This window comes from Vicugna pacos, chromosome 33 (assembly GCF_048564905.1).
Source record: "Vicugna pacos chromosome 33, VicPac4, whole genome shotgun sequence".
NCBI lineage: Eukaryota > Metazoa > Chordata > Mammalia > Artiodactyla > Camelidae > Vicugna > Vicugna pacos.
The window spans coordinates 421,770-436,195 of NC_133019.1; the positions used below are offsets into that span (position 1 = coordinate 421,770).

The window sequence follows — 14,426 nt, forward strand, 5'->3', positions numbered from 1 at the left end:
GCAGGCAGACAGGGCGAGTCCCAGGCTCGGCTCCACCTCTTCCTGGCGGCACAACATGGTCAGTGATCTGCCCTCTCTAAGCCTCGGCTTCCCGTCTGGGAAAGAGGACAGGGGCCCACTCAAATGAGTGACTGCAGTGGAGCCCAGCGTCCCCGCGTGTCCCGATTGGCTCTGCCGGATGTGCCCCACCCGCCGGCCACCGGCTCGCTTGGAGCACAGCCAGTAGGTCTCCCTCCTCGACGAGTCCTTGGGAAGGAGCCTGAGCTCCCCAGGAGGAGGGGCCGAGCCCCTGGAAGGGGACAAGCATCCTGTGTCCCAGGATTGGTCCTCTGCTTGGGGGCCCATCTCTGGTGGCTTGGCCTCCTGGGGACCCTGTCCTGCCCTCTGCCCTCTGCCCTCTGCCCTCTGCATCCAGCAGGCCCTTCACACCCCAATCAGCCACTTGGGGAGAAGAAGGAGCAAGCAGGGGCTGCGGAATCTGTCCAGGTGCGAAGAACAGTTTCCCAAGCCCGCCGTTGTCATGGCGGCCAGCTGGGAACACCGTTTCCAGGGCCCGAGGTGCTCAGGCCTGCATGGGGTGGGGGGGCTGCCCTCCTGGGCTGCGGCCCCCTTGCCTCCCCCTACCCGGCCTCCTGCTCCTTGGCAACCACTGTCACTATTGCCATGGCAACCACGCTTTGGCTTCTGCTGCGGGGGGGGGGGGGGCGGGGACAGTGTCCAGAGGAGACTGGGGGAGGAGGGAGTGTGTGCGTCAGACAAGGCATGAGGGTGACCACAGGCTCTTTCCTGATGATACGGAAATGTGGCTCTTGAACTTGGAGTCGGACGGTCACCCTGGACTTCTAAGAACATGTTTGTATGTTTTGGTGTATGTGGATTTTTCTGCGGAATGAGTGTATAGTTTTCATCTGACTGTCAGCGAAGGCTAAGGTCCCCAGTGGGTAAGATCCATAATTACACGGCCATTTGCTTTCAGAATCAGAATTATCTGAGGGACTGGCTGATCGGGAGGCTTGAGAGATGCGGACAGAGGAAGGGGTGAGTGCAGGTGAGGGGGCGGCAACGGCGTGCAGCCTGGGGACCCCAACAGCATCCCAAGACCCGCTGTCTGCCCCGCTGTGGGCCTCTGGGACTAGGGGCTGGAGTCCTCCTCCCGAGGCCACCCTAAACACCTGCCCTAAAACTCCGCCTGCAGCTCTGCCCGGGGTCACTACAGACCCCATGCCTGCTGTGCCCAGGCTCCGAGCGCGGTGGTCACACACACTGAGCACAGTGCCCGTCACCCCCACACCAACTGGGAGGAAATTCTCTTACTGCTGCCTTTTAGGGACGAGAATGTAGAAACAAGAGCCGTAGCAGCCAAGGTTATGGGTGAGGGGCAGCCGAGTGGAGGGTTAGGGCAGGGACCGGACCAGGGCACCCACCCGCCCCAGCCTGCGAGTCTGGCCCAGCCTCTGCTCTCTCTGCACAAGCAGGGTCCTGATGAGTCCTGCCTGGAAGGACAGGCACGAGAGTTAAAGAGGAGGCGAACCGCACCTACGGTCAGAAGAGCCAGAGTCAGAGTAGGGTCTGACCATGGCTCTGCCTGGTTCTGGAGCCCAGATGCCACCCCGTGGGGTTTTCTGGGCTCACCACTGTCACGCCGGGGCCGAGCCACGCCGGGTGCAGTCTCCACCCTCACTGGTGCTGCATTGTTGAGGAGGGTTCTTGTAGCCTGACCCACGCTGCAGAGAGGCACCCTCACTGGCACCCAGAGTCCTGCTGGCAGCTCAGGGCAGGGAGCCCGGTGTGGCACCCCAGGTGGGTAGGTGGCATGGTGCCTCCCGGTACCATGAGCCTGGGTCAGCTGCCAAGGTGTGGGTGCTTGGGAACTCCGCAGAGGGAGGGAGCAGGGGGCAGCAGGGGCCTGGTTGCCCCAGGCTTCCTTCGCAGGTAGAAGGGAGGCAGGTATTCACAGGAGGCCAGAGAGGGGAGTGGGGGGGGGGGCTGCGGGGGAGCCTGACACACCCTCTGGGGCCAGGCAGGCTGTGTGGCATCCTCTATAGGAAAGGTGATGGTGGAAATGGTGGCTTTATTCATCTCCGCTGAGGAGACACACAAGGTCCCATCGGATCTGCTAGTGGAGGGTTTGCAGTCCGCTGCGGGCCCCTGGGGGAGCAGATCCACGTACCCCTTCCCCCTGCACCGAAGGCACGGAGCTGAGAGCAGATGGTGAGGCGGGGGGGGGGGGGCTCAGCCTTGAGTCACCTGTCTGTCCGGCTTCCTTTCTGGGCTCTGGCAAGTGCAGAACTCACCAGCATCTTGGACAAACAGGCAGCTGGACGGCTGGAGGCGAGGGTCAGACAGCGGAGGTGACGCTGCGAGTGACTCGTGCGCAGTCAGGAGCCGTAATTGGAGGTGATTCATCTGCGGAGGAGAAACCCTGGGAGTCATCGCTGACTCAGGCTGAAGCTGCCTCACCTGCCGCACCACAGGCTGGTCGAGGAGGCTGGCGGAAGAGGGGACTGACTCAGAGGCACTTTAAAAAGCAGCGTTTCTTGGGCGGCTTTGATCACAGTTTCCCCTAATTTCCCACTGGTCATGCGAGGAGGCTGGGGGTCTTTTCTGAGGATGAGGGGCAGGGCCCAGCAGGGACACTGTCCGGGCCCCGGACAGGCAAAGCAGCGATGTGCCCACATCAGAAGTGGGGGTCCGGGGACGCCTGTGACGTGGGAGGCTGGCGGGCCGCACAGTTAAGGAGACCTGGCTGTGAACCCTCGCAGGGGACCAGCCTCTCTGAGCCGGTCTCCTCACCTGTAGGGAGAGAAGGGAACGCCCACTCGTGGGGACCGTGGGGACCGTGGGGACCGGCTGCAGAGCAGGGAGGGCAGGGGCAGCACCGCGCATGTGCCTTGAAAGAAGCAGCAGTGACTTTTCTTCAGACTCTCGTCCCCGTTCCAGACAGAAGTAAGGAAACCTGGCGTCTGGGACCAGGTTTACAGTAGCATCGTGGCCACAACGGAACCACGAGGTGGGTGACGCGAGATGCAAACTGCCCCAGAACACAATACATATTTAATGAAAGAGGCTGTGTTAACACCGGCAGCCACCCCTGGAGAAGGCTCGAGAGGTGCACGTGTCTTGAGACGGCCGGTTGGCTTCTGAGGAGACCTAGGTGGTCCTGCTTCTGTTTTGGGCTCGGGGTCTTAGAAACTGGAGGTCAGGAAACAGTGAGCACCCGGAGGGGCAGAAGGTGGAACGATCACGACGCCAGAGCCTGGAGGACTCGTCAGTGCTCCTCTCCGGCCGGGGCTGTGACAACTTACGCCTTGATAGAGGGCCTCATTCTTTCTTAACTTTTCTTTACCCCAGAGGAGAAGTAGGAAACCCCGGCCAGCAGGAAGGAACACGAGGGTCTGTGGGGCGGCCAGAACGCAGAGACGGATGACGTGAGCTGCAAACGGACAGAGTCAGGGAGGCCACTTCCTTGACCGCCCAGATGAGCCCAGGGCCCTGGTGAGGGGGTCAGGGCTCCGCAGGGCCCACGCAGAGATGCTCCCTGGTCTGGGGGTGTCTCTGGGCTCTGTCCTGCCTGAGACCACCCCTGACCACCTGACTGTCCTGGGCCCTGTCGCCATGAGCTGGCCTGTCCAGCAGGTGCCTGTAGCTCCCGACAGCCTTCCTCATTCCTCAGTGTTTGCTATGACCTTGGGAAGAGCACAGGTCACTCTCTGCAGGGCGGTCCCTTGGCAGGTCTGGGCCCCGGGCCTGTCTGAATTCTGGACAGACTGCATCCAGAGCACTCGACCAGCACAGAGCCCTCCAGGCAGGAAGCTGTAACCGTCAGACTGGAAGCCAAGCAACCAAGATCCCAGCGCTCACACCTGCTGGCAGGAGGGGCCTCCAGGGGCCCAGTTCTTCCCCCCAAAGCCCCCTCCTCACACACCTCTACCAGCGCAGAGAACACGGAACCCTCCCCACTTAAGTGCAGGACGGCAGCTGCTGGCCGGTTACTGCATGGACCACAGCGCTCACGCACAGACAGAGCTGCTGACTTGGGGAGGGCAGAGTGAGACGGAAGAGGAAGGTCTCGGAGCCAAGGTGGCTCCTCTGGGGAGAAGGTGGCTCCTCAGACGAGGGGTGAACGTGCTGTGTCTGCCCCATGCCGAGATGGGGAAGAGTCTGAATGGGGTTCCTCGCTGTGCCCCCAGCACGACGGAGCTGAAGGGAGACCAAGCCAGCCGCGGTGTGTCCCTCCGCCTGCCGGGGCTCAGAACACGCCTCCCTTGCTGGAAGGATCTCCACGTCCATCCTCTCCTTAAGTGCGATGTTGGGATGTTGGGTCTCTGTCCTTGTCCTCCTCGAATCCACTTATGGTGAATTTCTGCCACAACCAGACCTTTGATGAATCTGACCACAAGGCATTTAAGATGCAGTACTGTCCTCTGGGGGCAGGAGCCGACAGGACAGCAGGTGGGACACAGGCTCACACTTGGGTAGGGAGCTGGAGTGGCAGGTAGACTCAGAACATACCCTTGGGATTCCAGACAAGGGAGCTGGCACCTTCGAGAGGAAGTGGTCTGTGAAAGACCGTGCTCATAGGTGGAGGAACATGGCTAAACTCAGGTGGTCCGACTCCCGGGCCTCCCACTGCTGCTCGGGCCCATCTGGGCGGGGGCTCCACTGGTGACATGGCCCACAGTGCTGGTGGGTGTGCTCAACCCTTTGTCACCTCCACCCCCTCAGGCGTCCCTCCCAGGTGTTCTGAGGTCTGCCCTGGCCTAACAGCCTTGGGGCAGAGGGGGGACACCCAGAGGGGTGACACTTTGACATGGAGCCTGGATGAGCCCCCCCCGACTTTGCATGACTCAAAGCTCTGCGTGAAGTCATGCCTTCCCTGCACCCAGGGTGGCTCGTGGCTTTCCTGGTGGCGGCTGTCACTCCCTTACACTTGGACTAGTCATCGCCACCCTCCCACAGCTGATCCCAAGAGTGCTACCCCCCGCCCCCACGGTGCCTCCTCCTCCCCACGTGCTTCTCCACTCTGCACTCCGCACAGCTGCTCCCTACCCCCAGACATGCTCCCCCCCGGCTGGGAGCGCACAGGGGGCTCACTGCCCAGAAGTGGGGCCCCCTCCTCTGTGGACCAGACCCCCGCTGGCAGCGTGAGCAATTCTGCACATGATCAGCAAACGTCGGTTGCACACCTGCCCTGTACCGGGCACTACGCCAGACGCTGGGTGTGCATGTCGCATAAAACAGGGTCTCTGCCCCTGTGCACTGCTCAGGCAAGTGAGGAGGCCACCAAGTGAACCAGTGACGGACCCACGTGGGCCATAACGGATCCAGACGAAGGGAGTTCAAAACAAAGCGGGGGGGGGGGTCAGGCCAACCTGAGGTAGGAGAGGTCCAGAGAGGGTGGTGCTTGCTGGACCACTGGAGGGTCCCCGGGTAACCTGCACATGTCAGGCTGAGGGGAAGGGCCTCAGGGTAGGCTGCCCCTGCCCCATCCGGGAGAAGGAAAAGGCCATGAGCCCTGGGCAGGGGTCCAGCCTCCTGGAAATCTCTCCACCCAGCAGATGGCTGGGCTCCTGGTGACCGGCCTTTTCCGGGGGGAGGGTGTCATGAGGGAAGGGCCCTGCAGCAGAGAAGGTCAGCGACGCGGATGTGGGCCCTGCTCCGCTGTGCACCAGCTGTGTGAATGTGGCCAGTCACTGACCTTGACCTCACAAGAGACAAGAAGACTGAACCTGACAACCTCTCAGTCCCTTCCGGCCCCAGAACCACAGCTCCCTCCAACACACTCCAGAAAACCAAACAAAAGCAGGTAGGGGTCGGGGGCCCTAAGACCTCCTCCTAGGGCAGCAGATCCAGGGTCATTGAAGACGGCGATGAGGACTGGCCCTTCCTGGTGGGCAGACAGGGCGGGAGGGGAGGAGAGGGCTCGTCCCCTTGTCCGGCAGGGGATGAGCAAGAGGACACCGGGGAAAAATCCCGCCACTGACTGAGCTGCCAGCGGGAACCCCTCCTGTCACGACGTTTCACTCCAGCGCCTTCATGTCTATTATTGCACCAGTGGTTTGTTCCAAAAACAAGCTAAGCAGCAAAAGAATAACCGGCTCCCGGGGGAGAGGTCTCTTCCCCAGCCCCCTGCAAGCTGCCTCCCAGCTCCGGGCGCCCACTCTGGGGGGAGCAGGCAGGCGCGGCCGGCGTGGGGTGTGCAGCTCAGGGTTCTGTCTCGGCGTCTGCTCAGGACCCCAGGCCTTCTCAGTTCCCACTGCATGTTGTCCTCTGACGGACTGGAAACCTGGGTAAACGTGCTGTTCTCGGAGCTGTAGTTGGCTCAGCTCTGAACCGGGGAGGAACCCAGGGGAAGCGAAGACTGGGGTGCTGGCCAGGTGATGGGTTAGATCGCAGCCGTGCCCTCTGTCTGCCGCCGGCAGCTCTGAGCTGTGCCCCTTCGCCCAGGGCCATCGCAGGCCCCTCCTGCAGGCATCGCCCCCAAACCGCGGCTTCCACGGAAGGCCCGGCCTCGGGACGCCTTCCGTGTGGTTGAGATGGAAAAGCCTGGGGTTTAAAACACCCTCCCGACAGTCCTGTTGCTTGGCCTCCTCTGATCGAGCGGGCAGGCCGGGCGGGGGGGGGGGGGGCGTGGGCGGGGCGTGGGCGTGGGGCGGAGCGGCGGGGCGTGGGCGGGGCGTGGGCGGGAAGGCGGGGCGTGGGCGGGGCACGCGGGGACGGGAAGGCGGGGCGTGGGCGGGGCACGCGGGGACGGGAAGGCGGGGCGTGGGCGGGGCACGCGGGGAGGTCCAGTTCTGGTTCCATCGATTGTAGCTCCGCATATGCGCGCTTATATTCTCGTGATTTAAAAGATACGGCCCACCTGTAGTTCACGCCTTTCTAGGGAAAGAGCAGACTGACACACAGTAGGTTTTCAATAAACGCCGCATTTTGTAACTGCGGATGATCAGACCCCAGCTTCAGGACCTGTGGGTCTGCTAAAGCACTAGCTTTGCGAACCGTCAGAACACGGGGCTCAGAGTCTCGGGCAGCTTCCTTACAGACACGCGTGGCTCAAGTTACGACATTTAGTCTTCAAGACCCTTTAAGCCGCGTGTCCAAGTGGACGGTCTACACCTCTCGCCAGTCGGTCCTCACTTTTCGACTTGCCCGCGGCAGGTTGGTGGTCACGGGGCTCAGGTCAGAACACTGACCCCAAGTCACTTTCTCTCCAACACGCCCTGATTCTTGGTCAGCAGACGGAGGCGGCTGTTCCCCGACAGTTCGGAGACCTCTGTCACGAATCAGGAGACCGAGGCTCCGGAGGAGAAGGCAGCTTCACCAAGTTCAAACGCGCAGAGAAGGGCGTGCAGACATTCTAAGAGCACCAGGCTGCCGGGCCCTCCGGTTCTAGAGCGGACGGCCGCCCCCGAGCCCCGCTGTTGCCGAGTCGCCTTCCTGCCGGGGAGGAACACTGTCGTGGCCGCACCCTGCTGGCAGCAACGGGCCGCCGGACGCCGCTCTCCTGGGGTGTGTATTGTACCTGCAGGGGTGGGAGCCACCAAAGGGAAGGCCCTGCAAAGCAATGAAATGGCAGCGAGCTTCGAAGAGGGAAGAGGGCTTTCTGACCACCCAGAAGCCAGTCCTGCGCTTGCACGCTGTGTCACTAGCACCGACCTTCTGCCCCGACACCATGGAGCTGAACAGAAGAGCGGCTGAACAGCCGTCAAAGGAGAGGGAAATTAAGACACCAGCAAGGGAGGGAATAAGACAGCAGCCAGCAAAACAGACAGAAGCAAGATGTGTGTCCAGGTGGCGAGAGGCAGGGACACCTTTCTGTGACAACCGAGTCTGAGGTGACGGAGATGCTCAGAGAGGCCGGTGGCAGCAGCCCCGTCAACAGGGAGCGTCTGGTTAACGGGCACTTTATCCCGCCCCGTGACTTGGGGCCAGCCACATGGCTAACATGCTCCATGGTTCTGACTTTTTAACTTCAGCAAGAGAAGGCTGACCAGAGAAGAGGCCACAGGGAGGGCAGACCCACCCGCTGGACGCCCGCCGTTTGGCACATGGGAAAGCGGAGTCCTCGTAGGCGAGGGTGGACACGCGTGGAGCCCAGGCATGATGCTCTCTGACCAGGCTGTACACTCAAGCCTGAGCCGATAGACTTGCTCCAAGGACACAGAGGGGGGATTTCCAGATGATGAGGGCAACGCAGAACAGGCACTTGGCACAAAGGGGACAGGTGTCTGAGACCCTGCAGGCTTCCAGCCCAAGGGACTGCTATGTGTGGGGGTGGGGGTCCGCCCTCCTGCCATCTGCCTCGTGTCCAAATGCACACTGAGGACCCGGCAGGAGTGCCATGATGGGGTCTCCTGCGATCTGTCAGGAGCAGGAAAAAACACTGCACATCTTCCTCTGACATAATCTTCTCTCTTCCTTGGACAGGCGTCTGCACAGGTCCCCTTCCAGCCCCTCCAGGTCCCCAAATGGGCAGCTTTCTCAGAGGAAGGTCTTGGTTCTCCTCCCATATTTTCTTCTCTCTGTCCCCGCAGCCGCCACCCTCTCCTCTAACCCCCGCCAGGTGGGTTTTCTGAGAGCTCACATTCTCCCTGGCCGTGGTCTGCTCTTTGTGGGGTCAGAGGAGTCCAAGGCTGCCGTGAGCGACTGAGAGAACCGACTTGCCAGGCACCAGTGGGGCAATCTCACCGACCCCAGGACTCACCATTCAGAAAATCAAATGCTTCTCAAGCTGGTTAAGACCTCCAGCACGATACAGGGTCCGAGGCTGGAGGGGTCTTCAAGGTTTTCACCTCGACGCCTTCTCTGCCAGGAGAGGAGCCTGAAATCCAGACGCAATAACGGGTTTGTCACTTAAAGTCACTCCTTCCTTGATGTCCTCCCCCCAACGCACCTGCAGTTCACCCCACCCTCTCCTTGAGGTATAATGGCTGTGAGCTGTCTCTTCTCCTTCTCGGCTCCCGCAGGGGAAGCTGGTGTTAAGCTTGGTACGTGGAAGACCGTCCAGGCGCCTCTAAATCTCCTGAGACAGGGCGCGTTCTCCTAACATCAGCCAAGTCTGTCCAGCTATCTTCCACTTGTTTTGCTGCCGTGTTTCCTAAACGGTTTCAGTAAACAGAGAGGAAAGGGGTCCCAGCCTCGTGCATTTTCCATGGGTGTCAAACAGGCAAGGCCACAGCAAGGGTGGACTCCGCCTCCAGTCTAGTGCCCCTTGCTGAGCTGACGTATGAGAACTTCCCCACTCATAAGCCATCTGCGCAGCCCCCTAAAGTCAAATGAAGGTGGTTAGTCTTTTGGAGAAATGACTCTTTGCCTAATGACAGAAAAGTAATATCTCTAAAAGCTTTCTCTTTCATTTCATGCCAAGGCTCAGGTTGATTTATAGGGTAAAGCCAGCCTGGGCTTCTGGCACCCACACAAGGCAGAGAGGAAGGCTGGGACAAGAACAAGATGGAGACCCTCGTGGGCGGGGCTGTAGAGTGAAGATGCTGGGGGCGGGTTTCGGGGGAGCCCCCCGTTTTGTACTATGTGGTTCTCAACATGTGCCCATAAGCATCTTGAAAAGCATTTGAGAAACTGCTAAGAAGCCAAGCTAAAAATACCACGGAACAGCGCGACCAAGGAGAAACACAGAGGGGGTGTGAGCCCCCCTGAAGGGGTGGGACTGCAGCGCTGCGCCAGCCTGCAGCTCACACCTCGGGCTCTCACTGGAGGGAACGGAGCCGTCAGTCGGTCTGGCCAGCTGGGAGGAAGGCGTCTGTCTGGCTTTAGACCCTTTATGTTTGAATCGTCCAGTACGGTCGTGCATGAGAGTCTAGCAGGCATCCACCTCGTGCCCAGAATTAAACGTGTGGAACACACCACTTGTAGGGCACACGTGTGTGAGCTCCGACACCCCGTGCTGCCCTCCCCCTCGGCGACGACCATAGCCTGGCTGAGATGGCTCCCGGCTCTCTGTCCACCCCAGCTTCAGGGCCCTACTTCTTCTCACACTTAATCAGGCGTCTCTGACGAATATTTTCTCCTGCCTGCTTTTCTAGTTACGAACCGTCTGTTCCTAATTATTGGGAACATCTCGCCATCGGCACACCTCTCCCCACCCCCAGGGCTTCCGTCAGGGGTTTTATGATCTTGGGGCAGGAGGGTCCCTGCCCTTAACCTTTCCACTCCAGGTATCGCTGAATTTCATTAGCTTTCCCCCAAGTTTCTCTTCACTCGAGAAGCAAGGGTTGGGGAGCAGAGGAATGGCGAGCAGGGGGACAGCCATGCTGTCTTCCCGAGGGTCCTGTTCACCATGTTGATGACAAACGTGCAGAATCATGTACTTTTTCACATTTTAAAATAACAGTTGTTGCTTGAGCCAAAGACTTGACTTTGAGGAATCAGTAGTCTGAAGACAGTCATCATGATGCGGGCAACCATCCACAAGACAAAGAGCAAAGTTTAAAAAAGTAACAGGAGACATTAAGAATTTATATCATGCGCAGCTCAAGGTAAGTGCGTGTGTCACTCTGACATAATTTGTTTAATCTGTCCTGGCTGTTCCCTTAGGAAACCCTCCCTCCCTCATACCCTAAATTATTTTCAAAGACTGTTCCTTTCAGAGGACAGAGGTGCAGACCGTGTGGCCGCTGATTTGTCAGAGGTGCCCGTCAGACGCTGACTTGTCATTTGTGGGAGATGCACGGAGCGGGAGGTCATGAGGGGGCTCGGGAGAGCTGAGCACTATTGATGAGCTGTTGGGCAGGTTTTCAGAAATGCAGATTACCCGTTTTTGTTTGTTCAGCCTTGGCCCATTTGTATAATTTTCCTTTTGAGCCGTATGGGACGACCCCGTACACCGTGGGGGTGGTCCCCCTTACAAGCGGGCATCTAAGTTTTCCTTAGGGTAGGTAGGTTTTGCTTTATCTTGAAACTCTGAGGTGCTTCACATTTTGTGAGTGGAGAATTGCTGAGTTCACTGGGGGCTGGAATCCTGGGGCCAAGATCCCCGTGGGGCCCTGTGTGCCCCCAACCAAAGCGGGTACAGGGAAGGAACTGAGCAGACTCCCTCCCGCCCAGCATCCCAACTTTTTCTTGAAGATTTGCTCTTTGGGAGGTCCCTCTAAGAGCCAGAGTGCCTTGTCCATGAGTTGGACTGAGAGCTGAGCCCCGTGAAATTCCAGCACGCAGTCACTGCAGCAGGGGGCTCCGAGAGAAAACGGGCACACAGAAACCCGCCCAGCCTGAGGCGGTGTGTCGGGGTCCGCTGGGGGGTGAAGCCAGCCTGTGGGCCCTGCGTGTCTGCAGGTGGGGCTGGCCAGGGGGCAGTTCCGGGCTGGGACCACAGGGAACTGGGCAAGAGGGGCCGAGGAGGGAGGAGGGGACAATGGGCCGTGATCCCTGGAACAGAAGCACCGCGTCCTCCCTCACCAAGAGGGTACACCTCTGGGCCTCTCCTTGGCTGAAGAGGATGGTTTGAGGTGTTTATTTCAGCCAGTGAGCTGCTTCGAATGACTTCTCTGAGACTCATGTTCTTTTTCCTTCTGAAAACTGAAAACCGCCGCAAATACTCATGCCCTGGGCTCTGTGCTGGGTGCTGGGTTCTCCCATAAACACTTTTTGTGTGACTTCCTCAGCCCTTTTGTCAAGGAGGTCCCATTTTTCTCCTCCCTACAGATGAGGAAACTGTGTCTCAGAGAATAAGCATCTTATCCCACATCCAACAAAAAAAGAGCAGAAATAGGATGTAGACTCAGGACCACCTGACTGACTCCATTCGAGTGTGAATCCCACTGAGACGCCCTCCCCAGAAACCATCGTTTGGCCGAGTTCCCAGGAAGGAGGTTCTTCCACAGGAAGCACGTGGAGGTGCGAGTACGTCGGGACTGACGCAGCTGGAGGCCACGGTCGTGGGGGGGCACAGTTCTGGGTGGAGCAGCGCTCACTGAGCAAGTTCGCCAAGGACCACACTCTCCTTCCGACGGGGCCAAGGGGGACAGTGCTGCCAGCATCTCCAGTTTACAAAGGAGGAATCCAGCAGACAAGTTACATCAAGTAACTTCTAAAGGACATGCAGCGAAAAGATGCTCAGCTTCACTGATCATCAGGGAAACACAAATCAAGCCACAGAGAGGTGTCTCCTCACACCGGTCAGAACGGCCACTACCGAAAAGTCCACAAACAATAAACACTGGAGAGGACGTGGAGAAAAGGGAGCCCTCCTGCAGTGCTGGCAGGAGTGTAAATTGGTACAGCCACTGTGGAGGACAGTATGGAGGTTCCTTAAAAAGCTAAAAATAGACTTACCCTGTGATCCCGCAATCCCACTCCTGGGCATGTATCTGGAGAAAACTAATTCGAAAAGACACACGCCTCCCCCCCACCTAGTGCTCACAGCAGCACTACTTGCAACAGCCAAGACACGGAAGCACCTAAATGTCCACCGGCAGATGACTGGATAAAGGAGCTGCGGTGTATTTATATAATGGAATACTACTCAGCCTTAAAAAAGGATGAAATGCCATTTGCAGCAACATGGATGGACCTGGAGATTGTCCTACTGAGTGAAGTTAAGTCAGCTGGAGAAAGAAAAATACCACATGAAATCTGAAAAGTTATACAAATGAACTTATTTATAGAACAGAGATAGACTCACAGACATAGAAAACAAATGTATGGTTACCAAAGGAGCAGGGGAGGGATAAATCAGGAGTTTGCGATTAACAGATACACACTACTATACATAAAATAGATAGACAACAAGGACCTCCTGTAGAGCACAGGGAACTATATTCAATATGTTGTAATGGCCTCTAATGAAAAAGAATCTGAAAAATACATATGCACAGCTGAATCACTTTGCTGTACACCTGGAACTAACACAACATTGTAAATCAACTATATTTCAATTAAAAATAAAGTAATTAATTAAAAAATACAGGGCATGCAGAAGTGAGTGGTGGAGTTGGCCTCTGAACCAGGCAGCACTCACTACTCGAGGCGGCTGCACTGTCAGAGGCAGGTCTCCAGAGCTCACGTGTGGCCTTAGTGATCTTAGTACCTGGGGCAGATGTTTTAAATGGCTGCAAATTCTGTTTCCCCACCCCTCGAATAAGGGCACGTCCGTGATTGTTTAAACCAACAGATTCTGGGGAAAATGATGCCAGCTGACACCCAAGAAAGACCAGGGCATGGAGCAGCGTGGCTTCTGCCTTGTCCACCAGGCTGCTACTTCTTGGAGCCTGGGGTCCCTGTGTTCTCAGAAAACCAGGCCAATTGGGGAGGTGGCGTGCAGGTGCTCATGGGCAGGGGTCCGCCAGCGAGTGTCGCCTCAAATGTCGTGGCTTCAGTTGACATAAGGCCCTAAGGGAGACCCCTGCCGTCTCCGCTTCCCTGACCCCCAGAGAAGCTGTTTCCAGCTGCTGTGCTGGCGGGCGTGGTGGCTGCCTCTGGCTCTGGCTGCGTGTCCTTGCTGACCCCTGGGGCTCGGCCGCGCCTGCCACAGACGCCAGCTGGGTGGCCTCCTCTCTGTGTCACCTGTCCAGGCTTCTTGCCCGTTTTTCTTCTGGGGTGGCTGCCTGTTAAGTGTTCTTTAAATAGACATTTTCTAGCGTGAAGTTTTCTTAGGCTATGCGTGTATGTGCGTGCGTGTATATTCATGCCCTACGTCAGGGTAGGGGGGCCTTGGCCTGGCCATCGGGTAAGGGGGGAGAGGCTCAGGGACCCCCTCCCCGGAGGGGAAGATGCGCAGCCCCCCCTCCTGGGGGGGTCGTGCTGGGGGATCCAGTGCGCACGGAGATGGGATGGCTCTGCAACAGGGTGAGACCCCCCGGGGCGACACTGTCCACGCACACAAGTAGAGCAGAGCTGGGCGCTCCCTACAGCTCTCGGGACAGTGGCGAGGCCCCGAGTCTGCCTCGGGTGGGCGTTGAGTGACTAGAAAGGCAAGGACCCAGAGGCTAAGACCCTCCTGTGGGCCCCCCATGACTGGGGGTGCGGAGGCAGTGGAGTTGGGAAGGGCTGGGGTGGCTTCTCCAGGCAACTAAGACGTACCTGACAGACAGGGACGGCACACGCCCCTCTGCGGGCCGAGGGCTCCGGGAGATGCTGCTTCTCCGCCCTCGGGACTCTCAGCTCTTCCTTCCGCAGGGCCACTGTCTGCACAGTGTGACTTTGCAGACATTCGCCCTGACCCGCCTCGGGCCTGAAGGCGTGGGAGGCGGTTGAGAAGCTCCCCCAGGGGGTCTGTGGTCAGAGGTCCCTGCAGGCTTCCCGGATCTGATGACGTCACTTCCTGGCGACAAGGTCCCGGCTGCCCGTCCATCTCCGGTTGGCCTTTTCCGCCCACTTCTCCCTCGAGGGACAGAGCCCGGTTCTGAGCAGATCAGCCCTGACTTTGTTGAGCATCAGGGTAACCAAGTCAGCACAACCCATGATCTCTGTCC

At 58.6% G+C, this 14,426-nt stretch overlaps 3 long non-coding RNA genes across 3 annotated transcripts; 2 read left to right on the forward strand and 1 right to left on the reverse strand.

Moving 5' to 3' along the window:
* Positions 1–737: 737 nt before the first annotated feature.
* Positions 738–3,093, forward strand: LOC140691127 (uncharacterized). The gene is made up of 3 exons (XR_012066613.1): positions 738–856; positions 977–1,038; positions 2,288–3,093. It is a non-coding gene; the product is annotated as an uncharacterized lncRNA (long non-coding RNA).
* LOC140691126 (uncharacterized) lies at positions 2,052–14,216 on the reverse strand. The gene is made up of 3 exons (XR_012066612.1): positions 14,035–14,216; positions 8,705–8,821; positions 2,052–2,406 (listed from the first exon to the last, which is right to left on the reverse strand). It is a non-coding gene; the product is annotated as an uncharacterized lncRNA (long non-coding RNA).
* LOC140691160 (uncharacterized) lies at positions 10,284–12,919 on the forward strand. Its single transcript, XR_012066667.1, has 2 exons — positions 10,284–10,493; positions 11,659–12,919. It is a non-coding gene; the product is annotated as an uncharacterized lncRNA (long non-coding RNA).
* Positions 14,217–14,426: the final 210 nt, after the last annotated feature.